Below are 13,638 nucleotides of genomic sequence, written 5' to 3'. Positions count from 1 at the left end.
AATGATGCAATAATTCTCAAGTTTAGGAAAGAAGATTCTAAATGAACTAAAATTCAGAATAAGGGCACCTGGAGAAAGAGAATTATATTTTGGAATTTGCTTAGATACCTGTATAGCTAATACATTGGAAGACACAACCAGATAAACAGAACTGCTTCATGTGTATTTACTTATAAACAAATTTGAATGGTAATTTGATGTGTAATAGACTAACATAAGCTTAGCTTATTCCCATTACTACTACTTAAGGCATTCCTTCTTTATTTATGTCCACTGGTGTGGTATCCAGGCTTCAAGTGGCCCTCAGTGATTCTGTTCTGATATTGACATCCTTGTGTTGTCTCTTCCCACAAGAAATGTGGCTGACTTTTGTAACCAAAAGGATATTAAAGAAAGAAATGAGGCATTTATAATTTTTGAGGCTCACAAAGACATTATGGCTCTGCTCTCACCTTTTGGGTCACTTGCTTTGGGGAAAACCACTAACATGTTATGAGGACACTTAAGAAACCCTATAGAGAGGTTTATATGATGAGGAACTGAAGCCTCCCACCAATAACCAGCACTAACTTGCTTGAGTGAACCTCCATGGAAATGGATCCCTTAGCCTCAGTCAAACCTTCAGATGACTGCAGCCACTGCAGACTTGTGGTCTCAGAATGAGAGATACTGGGAGAGAAACACCCAGGTAAGTCATTCCCAGATTTCTGACACACAGAAACTGAGCTAATACGAGTTTCTTATTTTTAAGCTGCAAAGTTTTAGGGTAATTTTTTATGCAGTAATAATTAACAAATAAGAACTGGTCTAACTCTTCAGGTTAGGGTCTGGCACAGAAATATTCACTTTCCATTGAAAAGGTTTAATCATATTAAATTAACATTGATTGCTGCCTCCAAGTTTACATTTTACATAGAAAATGTCTCAGGTCAGCCAACAGTCTCCTAACTGCTTCAATCTGTTTCTCAATAACAATAATAATGCCACTTGCTAAGGTGTTATTATTGCTTAAAATTTCATTATATTTTATGTGATGATAGATTTAAAGCAAAAATATTACTCTTATGTTTAGAAAAATGTGGTCACCATTTTCATGTTATTCTAACCATTATATCATGGATATTTCAATATAGGTCTTATGAACAGACACTGAATGCCTTCTTCACTGTAATGGGTCCTTCATGACTTATAAATCATTTTACCTTTCTTTTTCTTGGGATAGACCCAGGCCACAGTATGTACTAAGTATTAGAAAAATGGGGATGATTTTCTTTGCATTATATCCAGTGGAACATACGTAATGCTTCTGAATGGCTCATTAGTTTAGAATTGTTCTAAAAACAAAACATATTCCCCCCCTCCAAAAGAACCATATAACTACAGCCTCCATTTTTAGTTTTAGAAATAATCAGCACTGGAGTCCATATTATTATTTCTAATAAGGTATATGTGAATTCCAGAAAATGTCAAGAAGCTCATTGAAACAATCACTAATAAGTAATATGGGTAGCATTCTGACAGTTCTTTAAAAGAATGTTTTAATAATCCATAATTAAGACATTAGTTCGAGTGAAAGAAAAGGTTTGGTTTGGTTTGAAATGAAAATTTCAATCTCTCTGCAATTTTGATTGCCATTTTGGCTGAGGAGGATATGGGAAGGGATGGATTGGGTAAGTCAGGTATTTTATCCAACAACCATGATTACTGGTACCAAAGCATCCACGATGTGTAATATGGGAAAGAGCTAAAAGGCTGCAAACGTTTATCTCTCTTGCTTGTTGGGCTTGACTCCTGAAGTATTCTACTGACAGTGTTGCAGCGGCTTTGTCCCTGTCTGCACTGGAAGTAGATCCGTGGTGCAGTACCAGCACCAGTTCTTGATTTATTGCTGATAATATAAGACCAATAAAATAGAAAAAATAAGAAATGGCAGAACAGCTGTCTACTGAGATGAAGGTTAAGAACTTAACAACTCTGCTAGATGTTAAATTATGATGCTTGCTCCAGTGGTCTCCTCATGAGAGGTTGATATGCTCTGTTATTCTTGGGTAGTTTATGAAAACTAAGAGTGACCTGCACATCTGTTTTTCTGGGAAGTGAGCTGCTTGTAGCCCTGTCAATAGTAGTCCCATAGTAAACCATGATTAACCATCAGTCAAAATTCCACTTTCCCCATTTGCTCTCCTGCATAGATGTCACAGTCTTTTTCTTTCAACTCAGCCATGACTTGTCATATTGTTGGATGACAAGTCCCTAAGACAACGTTGACTCTTGTGCAGATATAGAAACAGATTTCTCCCATAACGTTCTTGCTTGTTCACCATGGACCTAAGTGGGGATGGAGGTTGGGGGGAAGGAAGCTAGGCATGTCTTTATTTTTTCCCTTCTCATGAGCAGGAGGATGAGGGGAAGACTCATCATTCCCATGAGCTGCCTAATGCCAAGTGAGATGGAGATTATTCTATCATTCAATGAATGTGTATTAAAACTTCATGATATGTCAGGCGCTAAGGATATAATGGTAAAAAAGATATATATGGCTCTCAGTTTTTTTTAGTTTCAAGATGGTGGAAGAGACATATTACAAGTCTAGTAAGTGTTATATATATATGGAAAAATTTAAAATACTCTGAGAGTAGATGTCAAGGAACAAAACCTAGGCCAGGAGATTCTGGTTTATCAATATTATTAAGCAATGTGCTATCTCCTTGTTGATGTTGTTTGATATATTTTTGGCTTCACATATGCATGGGAATCACAATGGGGTAGTGTGATGTGATGGGCAGGAATATGTTAATTGACATGGTTTTTATAGGACTGTCATGACAAAAAAATATCGTCATCTATTTGGAAATGTTTACCCAAAGCAAGAGGCAGTGAGGCATGCTTCCAGTAACAGCTTTAGTAGGGATTCTCAATCTTGGCTGCACATTAGAATTACCTGGGGAGCTTTTAAAAATTCTGATTCATAGGCTACCCCCAAAAGCAATTAAATCAGAATCTCTGGTGGTGAGACCCAGATACCACTACTTTTTAAAACTCCCCAGGTCATTTCAATGTGTAGCCAATTTAAGAACCACTGAGTTTCAGGCTTCCTACACTTTCCAGAATTCTCCATGAGGACCCACAGCTGCCAATTTTACCACTTTCAGAGAAAAAAAATCACCAGGCGCAAGAAACTCCTTTTGCCATCCAAAGTTCTAACTAGATTTTAAAAAATAAGGTACTGGGGCACCTCAGTGTCTTGGTTGGCTGAGCATCTGCCTTTGGTTAGGAGTCATGATTCCAGGGTCCTTGGATTGAGCCCCATATTGGGCTCCCTGCTCGGCGGGGAGTCTGGTTCTCCCTCATCCTCAGTGAGTGCTCTCTCTCTCTCTCTCTAATAAATAGATAAATCTTAAAAAAAAATAAGGTACAGTTATACACTAACGTTCATAGATCTTACATAGTGTTCAGTGAATTTTGACAAAGTGTATGCTCCTGTAACCAACAAACCAACTGAAATATAGAGCATTGCCCTCATCTTGGAATATTCCTAGTGTCCCTTTTCATTATTTGCCTCTGCCCACTAGAAACAAAAATTATTCTAATTCCTACTAGAGTAGTATAAAAAATTATTTTATCAGAATAATAAACTAACCTGTAGATTAGTTTTGGCCATTTTTAGACTTCCTAAAAATGGAATAATACAGTATGTTCTCTTTCTCTTTTGTTCTGGTTTCTTTTCCTTAGCATAATGTTTTCAAGATTCATCCATTATCAGTATTTTTCCCTCTTTATTGCTGAGTAGTATTCCATTGTACAGATATACCACAATTTTTATCTGTTTTCCTATTGATCAACATTTGGTTTGTATCTAATTTTTATTAATATAAATAAACCCCAGTGAACAGTCTATTAAATGTTTATGTGGACTTGTGTTTTATTTTATTTTCACTTTTCATAACCAAGAGTGAAATTGTTAGGTCATGGAGTAGTAGTATATTTAACTTTAAGAAAATACCAATTTTTCCACAGTGATCATAGCATTTTTAATGCTCCTGTGAGCAATGAATGAGATATCCAGCTGCTCTATATCTTCTCCAATTTTTGGTGTTGCAAATTGATTTTAACTACTGATTTAATTTTAGTCATGTTCTTGAACATGTCATGGTAACTAATTGTGGTTTTATTTGTACTTCCCTACATACAAACAGTGTTGGGCATCTTAAATTTGTGTTTCTTGGCCATTTGTATATCTTTTTTGTTGTTGTTGTTAAGTTTCTCTCCAAAACTTTTCCCCATCTTAGTTTTTGGTTGCTTGTCTTTTTATTATTAACTTGTATGAGTTCTTTATATACTCTGAATATGAGTCATTTCTCAGACTACACATCATGAGGTTTTTGTTTGTTTCTTTCTTTGTTTTGGTAGTCTTATACTGGCTTTTCCCCCTTCTTCATGGTGTCTTTTGCACTTCTTAATGTTGATAAAGTTTAGTTTATAGTTTTTCTTTTGTGGTCATTGATATTTGTCTGGGAAATCTTTTCCTATCTCTAGGATATAAAGATATTTTCATGTTTTCTTTTAGAAACTCAAAACTTTTTAGCTTTCAGAGTAACATTGGTAAGCCATCTAGAATTTTGTTTATGGCATTAGGTATGAACTAATTTTCCATTTTTCTTTGCCTAGTTTTCAAGTTCCAGTCATTTAAAAGATTCTTCTTTCTCTACTGAATGACATCGGAAGTTTTGTTCAAAAAAGTCCTTTGAGTACATATGTGTGCTTTAATTCATCTCTATGCTGGTCCACTCACCCATTTATTTGTCTATTATCTATCCTTATGCCACATTGTATTGATTAGTATAAATTTATAGTTAGTCTTGAAATCAGGTAGATAAGTTCTTCAGGTTTTTTCAAGATTGTTTTGACTACCTGAGGTCATTAGATTTTTATGTAAATTTTAGATCAACTCCTCAGTATCTACAAATAAGTCTGTTGGGAAGTTTGATCTGACTTGCATTGTGAATTGTTTAGGGAGATTTGATGTCTTTATAATATTGAATATTTGTATTTATTATATGTAATAATATAATAATATATTTGTTTTATTTGTATAAACATTTTATTTATTAAATATTTATGTTCAATGTTTAATGTATTAAATCTTCTAGTAATGTTGAATCTTTTCAACATGCTTTGTATTTTTTTAACTTTTGCTAAATTTGTCCTCAGATGTTTTATTTATCTTTAATGTTTTAAATAGAATTAATTTTTAAGTACATATTTCATTTGTTTAATATTTGTATATAGAAATACTATAGATATTTGTATTTGACCATATCCTGAAATCTTGATGAATTCACTTATGGATTTAGTGGAAAGTTTTTTTGTTGTGCAGATTACTTTGGCTTTTGTATACATATAATTATATCATCAATAAACAGTTTTACTTCTTTTTTCTGATATCTATTTCTTTTTTACTTCTTTTTTTCCTTTTCTAGCCTTATTTCCTTGAGTGGACCCTCATATGCAATGTTGAATTGAAATGGTATGAGTGCTTTTCTTGCATTGTTCCCAATTTTAGAGTAAGTATTTCAAAATTTCACCATTAGATATAATGTTAATTGCAGGTTTTTGAGATTATGTTTCATTTGTTCCTAGCTTGGTTAGAGTATATATTTTTTTTAAAATCATGAATAAATGTGGGATAAAAACAAACACTAGGGGTGCCTAGGTGGCTCAGTGGGTTAAACTCTGCCTTTGGTTCAGGTCATGATCTCCAGGTTCTGGGACTGAGCCCAGCATCTAGGCCCTCTGCTCAGCAGGAAGCCTGCTTCCGCCTCTCTGTCTGCCTGCCTCTCTGCCTACTTGTGATCTCTCTCTGTCAAATAAATAAATAAAATCTTAAAAAAAAAAAAACTAGTTTGTATCTACTGAGATAGTGATAATTTTTCCTTTTTAATCTTATAAAGGTTTATTTTAGTGATTTTATATTTTTATAACTTCAATCTCCCTATTTTTCAGTAACAATTATGTTTGTTTTCTCTACAGAAGAAATTAAATGGTTAGAAATAAAACAAAACCCGTGGGACTGAATAAATTGAACTTCATTTTCCCAGATAGTCTAAGGCCTCTTCTTTTAAAAGAATGTGTGAGGCTTAAGTATGAAACAAATATTTTATGGAGAAATTTTTATCCAGACAAACTATGATTATACTAAGAAATAAATCTGAGAAGAAAGTCATACTTAATGTAAAAATATTCGTAAATAAAACATCAAAGATAGTTGAGTGAATTACTTGTCTCCTTTCTATTTTCAGTTTTTCTCAACCCATGGTTTGTGCATCAAGCTCTTGAGAATCTAGAAAAACCACTGAAGTGTCCAATTATTAATTTTGAGGGCATTTGCATTTAAGAGCTATAGATATCATGAGATTATCAGAGATCTGTGACCCTAAATAGGCATAGAACACCTCCTAAAAGATGCAAATCTCATCTAGGAAAAGTTGATTGTGATGAATGTGGATCAGGATTTATTTGATCTGAAGCGTCTTGTATCTGTCAATGTCCTAGATTATCATTGTTTGAAAAGCAAGCTTGAATTAAGACTTAAAGTTGTCTTAGTTCTGAGGACCTGGGGGCTCAGTGGGTTGATAATCCAGCTCTTGATTTTGGCTCAGGGCATGACCTCAGGGTTGTGGGATTGAGCCCTATATTGTGTTCTGTGCTCAGCACAGTCGGCTTTTCCCTCTTCCTCTGCTCCTCCTCTAGTTCTCTCTGTATCTCTCTAAAATAAATAAATAAATAAATAAATAAATAAATAAATAAAACCTTTAAAAAATTCTGTTAGTTCTCTGCTATTCATTCCAACTATAGACAGAAAGAAATGTGTTATTATTGGGTATAAAGTTCCCAAGAGGTTTACCTTGGGAAAAAGTAGTAAGAAGTACAAACCTTCAAATTGATTATGAAACTCAATGTCCATCAGCTTGTGCTTGATCTGATATGCTGCTTTTAATCATTTAACTGATCAAAACCTCCTCATTATTGGTTCTTATTTATTGTTAAACTGTGTTTAATAGAATGCCTTGAAAGACATTTTCTTGAAGCACTTAAAAAAAAATCTCTAAATGAGGGGTGCCTGAGTGGCTCAGTGGATTAAAGCCTCTGCCTTCGGCTCAGGTCATGATCTCAGGGTACAGGGATCGAGCCCTACGTCGGGCTCCCTGCTCCCCAGGGAGCCTGCTTCTCCCTCTCTCTCTGCCTGCTTCTGTGACTACTTGTGATCTCTCTCTGTGAAATAAAATCTTGAAAAAAAAAATCTCTAAATGAATCACTGGCAAAAATATTTTGATAATATATAGTATTTATTTTCTCATCTCAAATACTATAATAATTTTATTCATTATATTTTAGATATAATTTCTATTGCAATCCTAGAAATACTGTAAGATATTATCCAAAAACTTTACCAGGTGCTTAGGAAGATTGATTTACTAATATGAGGCCAGTTTTTATATATTTTTTTTCTTTGACTTTGTTTTAGAATCTAAGCTTTACTCCATCTCTAAAGGTCTCTTGTACTTTTTGTTTTATATCAAAAGAGCTAAAGACATTAGAAGGTTATGCTATGTTCTTAATCTGATTGTGAATCCAAAGAATAGAGAATAGAGTATAAAACAGAGTTTAAAAATAGACTAATTAAGGAAAAATTTATCCTGAAGAGAAAATTGATGACAAGTCAGAAAACAGGACCTAGTAAACTATTTTTTTTTTTTTTTTACCTAGTAAACTATTTTGTATCTCAAGTTTTTCTAAGTAGTAACATTAAAAAGTAGCAACTGCCATTGAAGTGTCTTCTGATCAGAAACTAAGTTTCCCATTTAAACAACAACAGCCAGAGACAGTGGTAACAGCTGTGAGGTCACTGCCTACTTGGGGTCTTAGGCAATTTTTAAAATGTTTTCTGCTCTTACTAATTATTATTTTATTTACTATTGGTCTATGACAGTGATTCTCCTTTGAAGAAATGAAAACAGATATCAGTGTTCATAATGTGCAAATAGATTAGTAATAACTGACCTCATTTTAACCTTCGATTCTTGTCTTTAATGTGTAAATAAAACTAGGGAGAAACAGGATCTTTAGTATTTTGGTAACAGAGGATTCCTTTTTCAAACTGTGTTGCATGATTTTTCACTAATGGGTGGGTGAAATGCCTTTAAATGAAAGAGGAAAATAATACAAACTTACTAGCTTTTATAAGCCTACAGTAGATGTCTATAGGTTAATTAACATAATGGAAGAAAACCTGCTTTGGGAAAGTGTAAACACAATATAAATATAAGGTATAGTTTCAAGGTTTAAATTATGAATGGTAATTATAGAGGTAACCTGAAGTAATAAAATATATTCTTCCAAAACAAATACTGTAGTCTCTTCGTGGCCTATTTTGTCACATCCAGAAGAAGACAATGTTAATCTGGATGCAAAAATAAGAAAAATAAGGCTCCCACAAAAAAATTAATAGAGTGGAAACTTAAATGTTACTAGAGAGGTTCAGGGTAGTCTTTCTTTATTGCTTAACTTGCAGTTATAAAAGACATTCAATTCTATGAACTTTTATCAAGTCACGCTTAGGGTCCATACAATATCCATTTCTACCAACTGCTTTTGTTGTCTGTTTCTGCCAAATAATAAACACTACAGCATTTACTGACATGTGAGAGAATTTATGTTCTGACGACCACTGTAGAAGGTTTTGTTAGTGTCAGAGGTCAAATACTTATGTCAGAAGGACTTTATTCAGTAGCAATAAAAAAAATGTCTAGGCATCAGTAAAGCCCGATGGAGCCATATTAAGAACTGTGGGTTTTGAGTTGATGTATATATACAATAAGCGTTTATTTTTCATATTAGGCATTGAGATAGTACAATCAGCAGTTTTCTTTCCCAGTATCTTTCTCAAGTTATCTTCTCTAAGAAAAAAAAAAATATATTGGCCTCTGTTTAATTATTTACATACAATTCGGAAATATCAAAATCATAGAGAGTTGTTTTTTTTCTTAAAAAGAAAATAAATTCTGAGCAAATGGGAATGTATTTATTTTATTTTTATTTATTTTATTTTTTATTTATTTATTTTTTGCACATATGAGAAGTAAACCTTTATTCATAATGAGGGTCTGTGTATTTTTTTTTATAAACATATATTTTTATCCCCAGGGGTACAGGTCTGTGAATCACCAGGTTTACACACTTCACAGCACTCACCAAAGCACATACCCTCCCCAATGTCCATAATCCCACCCCCTTCTCCCAAACCCCCTCCCCCTAGCAACCCTCAGTTTGTTTTGTGAGATTAAGAGTCACTTATGGTTTGTCTCCCTCCCAATCCCATCTTGTTTCATTTATTCTTCTCCTACCCACTTAAGCCCCCATGTTGCATCACCACTTCCTCATATCAGGGAGATCATATGTATTTATAACATCAAGTTACATTGGGCTGGGGAATAGCATTATGTAGCTAGCTAGAGACACTCTTATTAAAAGACTGTAGTAATTCAGCTAGAGTGGTGTGTAAGTTATGTAAAGTTTTTAGAATTTTAGGTGAGGTATTTTTACTTAATTAAAATCAATAAACATTAATCAACACCTACCATATTGGCGGTCAAAGTCTGAAAAATCTTTACATGAAGTTAATCATGATTATCCAAGGTAGAATCCGGAGACCAACATCATCAGCATCATCTGGGAGCTTGTTAGAAATGCAAAAAAGGAAGAAAGGAAAGAAGGAAGGAAGAAAGAAAGAAAGAATGGAAGAAAAGAAGAAAGATACTATCTCAGATCTATTAAATCCAAATTCGCATTTTAGCAAGATCCTTAGGTCATTTTTATAAACTAAAATTTGAGAAACAAGGTTTTCAACTTTATTTGTATTGGAGGAGATATTCAAACTTTCAATTCAACTTTCAAACCTTCTTTATCAACTGAGTTTGTGGCAAAATTTAGAGTTTGTACAATTTATTTACTTCTTTTTCTTTTAGCTTGCCCTATTTCAAAAGGGAAATGAGACATTAGGGAGTAATGAGTTTTTATTTTGTAGAAAAGCAAGGGTTCATCATCAGAGCAGAAGAAGTAGGGAGCCCAAAGTCAGAAAAATTTGTGCTCACTTTCCAACCCAATTCTCAGCCATGTGATTCATCATTTGGATCAAGAGCATATTTCTGCCCACTCGGGTAATGCAGGCAATTCCCAGTTCAAGAACTGATTGTGGTCCAAATGATCATTTGTCAACTGATGATTTGTGACTTTAAATGTATTTTCCTATAGAAACAGTATTATAATCAGTGAGTAGATTTCTAGGCATCCTGCAAAAACCTACTTAACTTACAATGTACTGAGAAGTAAAATGTTGGGAGGCACTAGGGAAAGGCAAGCATATTAGAATAACACATAGCCAGGTTCTTCGGCTCTACCACTCTCCAACTTTTTACCTTCAGGAGGTTATTTAACCTATTCATCATTTGTAAAATATACGTAGTAATCATTCCTCCACAAAATCTCTGGAAAAGCTGGAATATGTGTTGACTCACTTGTTGCTGAACTGATAACTTACATGATTGGCCGCATAGTAAGAGACCAAAAGACATTTTTCCATACAATACTGGTGGTATGGATTAGAACACCTGATCCATGAAGAAAGAAGATGAAGATCTCAGGGAAGACTTGGTGACAGAAAATTACACCTTGAAAAGTAAGGGAGTCTATGGTGGGGTTGGGTAGAAATTAAGGAGAATATGCTAGGCATCCTGCAAAAGATAAAATGGCTTTATAAGATGTTTCTATAAGAGATGTAGTAGGGGTGCAGAATAAGAAGAATGTGTTCAATGGATTTAAAATAGAGACTATGAAAAGAACTATCTGCTGTGTGCCTTTCTTTTTCTTCCTCCCTTGCCTCTACCTATATTGATGACGCTAATCTACACCAAGCACATTGTAAAATCAATAAGAAGCAAAGGCCAAAGTTGTCTGGGAAACATCAAAGTCTTCTTCATGGTGCCCAGCAACAGGGAGGAAAGTGGGGAGAGGAAAAATAACTGTCAAGGGTGGAACAGGTTGGGGAGACCAATGTTTGTGGTCTCTCTATTACAATGGACATCTTTGTGTTTAATATAGTACCTTAAAGGATAAACCCTTAAGATTGACAGCAGTAATGTATGTGCTACCTTACTGGAAAGCAGCTGTGCTCACCACTATACCACCAGCACTGGGCTACCATCATATCAGATACCATTTTATACTGAATATTTAATTTAACATTCCACTTTCATTTGAATCATAGCCAACTGTGGGTCAGGGGTTTTTGGTTTTATGTTGATTTTTGATAGTCAAATTTAATTTTCTTTTGGCATCTTTGCAGCTGTTTGTGTTGATGATGCCATTTTAGCAAACCCAAATTGTACCTTCGCTAACAAAACAAAGTGGAGGTTTGAGGCAATTATCTTAATATTGATACTGTTGCAGTCAGGACTTTTGCCAAAACAGAGTGTTTTACTCTGATTTTAACTGGATATTTTCCTTTGTTTTTTTCTCAGATGTTGTCAACTCATAGTTTTGTTTGTTTGTTTGTTTGTTTGTTTTTAACCTGAAGTTATTTATCAAGAAATGTCTTCTCATAAAAAACCTGGAAGGAAGTATGTTACATTATTTTGTGACACCAAAATGTATTGATGATAATAATTAGAGTTTATATTCAGGTAGCACATAGATAATGATGAAACTCTTCAACATACATTTTATTACATTATATGCTATAACCCTGTGATCTAAGCTGGACAGGTAGTATTGTCCTCTTTTTATCTACAAGGAGAATCAGAAAGGTTTAGTGATTCGCCTGAGGTCACACACCTGCCCAGAGGTGGGTTGACAACCCAGATTTCCTGTTTCCCAATATAGTACTCTTCTATACTTCTTTCAGTGTTCCTGTCTTGTTTTCTGTGGACCCCCATGATGTGATTCACTGATACCTTGCTACCTGCAGTCTCAGCCTTATCCCAATTTCCTGACCTATTTGATCAAGACTGAACATTGATATATTGCCTCAGTTCCACCTGCTAAGGAACTTAGTTATGACTGGTAGACATGCTTATGGCTCCCATCATCTCTTTGCTGCCCCTCCTGTGTCCTTAGTATGCTACTTGAGTACTTTTATTTCTCTATTCCTGCAGGATGGCTCAGTCTTTGGGAATAGGATGCCATCTTGATGTCTATTTCTGGGTTTTGACTAGGTATCTGTATTTCTTGCCTGGACAAAAGCATTTTGGGGGTTCAAAAACTATTGCTTTTTTAAAATTTTTTTATTTTTTTAATTTTTTATAAACATTTATTTTTATCCGCAGGGGTACAGGTCTGTGAATCACAAAAACTATTGCTTTTAACCATTCCTTTTTCCTGGAGAGACTGGAGTACAAATAACAAAGGTGAATTCTAGAAAAACAAACATAAGCTTTTGGGAAATGTGAATGAATTTACTTTTTAAAAAACTATTTTATTTATTTATTTGACAGAGAGAGAAAGAAAACAAGTAGGGGGAGCAGCAGCAAAGGGAGAGAGAGAAGCAGGCTCCTGAAGAACAGGAAGCATGATGTGGGGCTCCATCCCAGGACCCTGGGGTCATGACCTGAGTTGAAGGCCTGGGATCATGACCTGAGCTAAAGGCAGATGCTTAACCAACTGAGCCATCCATGTGCCCCTGAATGAAATCACTTTTTAATGAAGTCAAGTGTATGAAAGAAATTGGGTATATCTAAAGCCCACCTTCTCTGGCATAATATTTGCATAAAAGGTACAGAAATAACAGAAAGTCATACTTGAGTGGTTAGACCATATTTCAGCTCCTAATCCTAACAATTGACAACTTCTTATTTCCATTTTGTTTTATCCTACCCAAACTAATCCCATTTTCAATATTTGTAGTCTCCTGCCTCCTTTCAGAAATATTCAGCATCTTTTAATTACTACCAACTGACTTTGTAAGACTTAACAGGGTTAAACTAAAAGATCTATATGACGTACTGCATGGTATATTCTTTCTAATTTCTAAAATAATTAAGGGGAGAATCTTAATTCTATTTTCAAAAACTTGTTTAAAATAAATTTTTTTAGTGATGTAATAGTCATTACTTTTAACTGCAAAATTGTGGGTCCACTGAATTAATCACATTTAGTGACTAAGTATTCTTCCATATCCTGCATGTAGGACTTGAGGGTAGGGAGCTGTCAGATCCAAAGTCAACTGAAACAGCTCTTAATTGGTCATTACTCTTAATAAAAATGATTAAGAAAGAATTTAAGCCCAAAGATCTGTGAGTTTAAGGAAAGAGACCATTAAGTCATTATATTATTACACATTTACCCTTGTTTTTTGCTAGGCAATGGACTAATGTGTTTTAGAAATAAAAAGGTTAATTGGAGGGGGAAAATAACTTCCTTCAAGGACATTAAGATATAAAAAGAGTAATTAAACAATGCACTTAAATGATTGTAATTATAAATACAAGGCTAACAAAAGAACATAATATAAAGTAAAATGCTAAATTAGCTGAAGATGTGCTCTAACCTCATTTTTGGCCACAACTTATTACTTGATATTTGCTA

Source organism: Mustela nivalis, assembly GCF_964662115.1.
Source record: "Mustela nivalis genome assembly, chromosome: 5".
Classification (NCBI taxonomy): Eukaryota; Metazoa; Chordata; class Mammalia; order Carnivora; family Mustelidae; genus Mustela; species Mustela nivalis.
This window is presented reverse-complemented; position numbering follows the sequence as displayed.